Below are 3,543 nucleotides of genomic sequence, written 5' to 3' on the forward strand. Positions count from 1 at the left end.
AAAAAAAAAAAAAAAAAAAAAAAACTAAAACTTCCAAGAGAGAATATGGAATAAAGAAGTTGAAATGCCAACTTCTGCTTCTTTATTTTGCCATGGTTGTGCTATCATTATGTATTTTGAATCTATTGCTTGAATGCAGGCACATAGATCGCAATGGGAAAATACAAGCTGTGCCAATGTTTTGGAACCATTATCAACTTAATCTCAAGAGAAAGCATATCTGAATCAACACATGGCATCGGGGCATCTTTATAAATGGGAGTTGTTTCAGTTATCTTCAATGTAAAATACATTGTCAATTAAAGAGAAGTAACAAACATTAAAATAAGAATAGTTATTTTTTATGTAAAATACATTGTCTATTTAAGAGTAGATTATACATATTCATGAAACTACAGCTCATTATAATCACAGTAATTGTTCACAACTTAAACCAAAACCAACAAGAGGTCTCTTGAGGGGAGGAGTAGTTCATTGAGTTGAGAATTGCTGGCACATGGTGCCAACAAAAAGCAGAAGGGCTTTAGTTGATTTTATTATCGTTTTTTAAATTCCCTACAGACAGTAGTCCCTTTATTGCCTACACCTGGGTGGACTGCTTCCTCCTACATGGCCTTTCATCATACCTCCATTCCATAGTTAAGCTCGGCATGGTTGGTTTTGTTAATTTCATAATGCTTTATAATGCATTCAGGTTTTAGTAGGGAAACATTGGGGATTCATTTTCTTTTAATGAACAAATCTAAAGTTCCTTATGCAATAAAAATAAGCACCCAGTGACTTATCATTCTGCATATTCAATTTTCCTAAATGGAAGAAACTCAATAGGAAAAGAATCAGAAAGAGATACAAAAATTGAAAGTGCAAATTGCTGGAGGATCCAGACGGTGTCCATGAGTGAGGGGGACAGAGGAGAAAGGTGTGGAGCTGGCACGCAATGCCCTGCCAAAAGCGGGCAGGTGGTGCTGGGAGTAAGCCACTACGCAGGCAGCTCAAACAGTATCCTTGTTGGGACACGGGTCCAGTGTACCCAAATCTGCTGATTTTTTCATGAGGAGCCAATAATCTAGATGGCTAAGATTCCTGACTTCTAAAGGTTGGAAATTAATTCAAACTCTAGAAAACACTGCTTCACAAACAAAACACATTCACAGCTGCAGTGAGCCCCCAGGCTACCAATTTCCTAATGAAAAATGCAAAAGTAGCAGCTGAACAAGTTTAAAGAGGTTGAGAAAATATGCTGTTTTATCTGATCCTTTTCCTTTCCTAAAATGTGGCATTTTGGAAAACTCCAGATACACTTACATCATAGCCACAATTATCTGCAGTTTAATGAGAAAAGTAGCATAATTAGAGTAGGTAATTGGGAGTGACCTGAATGTCCACAGCAGCCCTTTCTCTTAAATCAGGGCCAACAATGGTGTCACCCAGATGCTGTTGACTAACTGATGTACAACAGATTTACTTAACCACTGGCAAACCACATTTCCTTTTCCAGGGCAATAACTTAAAAGATTATGTATCTCCCTTTGTTGCAAAGAGAGGAAATACTTCCTAGACTCAGGGCAGCTGTGACCTGTTCTCCCAGAGAAATCATTAAACCACAAGGATTCAGACAGAGCCCAGAGCCCTGAAAACTTTGGTCACGCGCTTTCCCGCAGCAGCCGCAGGCACCGGCAACTTCTGAGAGGTGAGTGCTTGCCTTGCCCCCCAAAGCTTCACACCCCGCCTGCATACCATGTGTCTGAGTCAGTAGATTGTAGTTAAGAAAACCAACCTAAAAATGTTTTGAATCTGGATCTCTTTTGAATTTGCATTTGGCATATTAAAAGTAAGGTTTATTCAAAGTAGAGATAAAACAGAAGCTGTTCCCCGCATTTCTACAGGTAATTAGAACTTCGGAAATCTTAGTGGAAGAGATGGAGAACTAAGTCCTCCGCAGACTTTCCCACTGAGTATACTCAGGACTTACTTTCTACATGGGGCAAAACAGAATTAGAAGCAAGAATCTAGACAAGGCTTCCTCCTCATTTAGAAGCCTTTAAGAATTCTCTGCTTTAAGTGGATGAAAACTTCCCTGTATGGCTGGGTTGCCATGGTTCCTTGCTGTGACCCCCAGGGCTACTGAGCCTGCCACTGTGAGTCCATTTCAGTCTCTGGAAAAAGCTTTGTGTGTCTCCAGCCTCACAGTTTAACCAAGTAAGGGCCCCCTAAGTGTAATCTCCAACATGACTACCCTGAAGAGCCAGGCCTAAGAAAGGCATTTACGCAAGATAGTCATTACCCTGTATGACAGGAGGAAAAAACTGAAGTGTCTTTGTTTCTCATTAATCAGCTTCTTTGTAAGAAAGTGTCCTTTTGTATATATCTTTTCCAATGCTTTTGTTCCAGACAGATTTCTTTTTCAAACAACAACAAAAGGCTAGAAAAGATAATTGACAAAATTAATATGACCTGATGATATAATATTCTCCCAAATGTCTATTTCTAAAATTTCTATCATCAGAGTTTTAGATGTTTGGGGAAATATGCTATTCTAACATCACACAAGAAAGAGAAAGAATAATACTAACCTTAATGATATCAAAAGATGAAAGGCCAAGTTGGCAACCCCAATTTTTCTCGTGGGGTTGATGGGAGGGGAGGGGAGGGGATGACCCACTTAAAATCGCCCAACCCTTTCTCACTATTGAAGCTTCATTAGATTAATATGAATCTTCTCTTTTACAATGTAATATCTTCAAAAGAACAGTTTTCTAATAGTGATACTTCAAGCATTAGTGGAGAAGTGCTATTTTTATGAAATGGGAGATCCTATTCCCCAGAATAATATGATAGTGGCATTGTGTATCTTCCATCTCTGAGCCCAGTTGGCCCTATAGACCTCCTTGCACACATTCTCCTGTCAAAAACCCGTTGAGACCAGGCATGGTGCCCTATGCCTGTAATCCCAGTACTTTGGGAGGCTGAGGCAGGAGGATTACTTGAGCCCAGGAGTTTAAGACCTGCCTGAGCAATACAGTGAGACCCTGTCTCTATTTTTATTTTTATTTTGAGACGGCATCTTGCTGTGTTGTCCAGGCTGGAGTGCAGTGGCACTATCTCGGCTCACTGCAACCTCCACCTCCTGGTTCAAGCGACTCTCCTGCCTCAGCCTCCCAAGTAGCTGGGGACTACAGGCGCCCACCACCACTTCTGGCTAATTTTTGTATTTTTAGGAGAGACAGGGTTTCACCATATTGGTCAGGCTGGTCTCGAACTCCAGACCTCAGGTGATCCACCCACCTCCACCTCCCTAAGTGCTAGGATTTCAGGTGTGAGCCACCACGCCCAGCTCCTGTCTCTATTTTTTAAATATATATATATATATTATAAAAAGAAACCCCTTGAAATACTAGCCATAACAGCCTTCAGAAAATTTGCAAATGATTTTTTAAAAAGTGGCAAAACTGGCCGGGCGCGGTGGCTCAAGCCTGTAATCCCAGCACTTTGGGAGGCCGAGACGGGCGGATCACGAGGTCAGGAGATCGAGACCATCCTGGC

At 41.0% G+C, this 3,543-nt stretch overlaps 1 protein-coding gene across 4 annotated transcripts in view; it reads left to right on the plus strand.

Annotated features, from left to right (window-relative positions):
• The first annotated feature begins 1,454 nt into the window (after positions 1 to 1,454).
• The window catches only part of CMKLR2 (chemerin chemokine-like receptor 2), a 52,875-nt gene continuing 50,786 nt past the window's right edge, over positions 1,455 to 3,543 (plus strand). For 2 of the 4 annotated variants that reach the window (XM_017893905.1, XM_017893902.1), the window contains exons 1-2: positions 1,455 to 1,690; positions 1,887 to 2,138. The gene's annotated coding sequence lies outside the window, so the exon portion shown is untranslated. The remainder of the gene's footprint in view (positions 1,691 to 1,886; positions 2,139 to 3,543) is intronic. The other 2 variants (XM_017893901.1, XM_017893907.1) reach the window with 1 other exon arrangement.

The sequence above is a fragment of the Rhinopithecus bieti genome, unplaced genomic scaffold, assembly GCF_001698545.2.
Source record: "Rhinopithecus bieti isolate Rb0 unplaced genomic scaffold, ASM169854v2 scaffold_22522, whole genome shotgun sequence".
In the NCBI taxonomy this organism is placed as follows: Eukaryota; Metazoa; Chordata; class Mammalia; order Primates; family Cercopithecidae; genus Rhinopithecus; species Rhinopithecus bieti.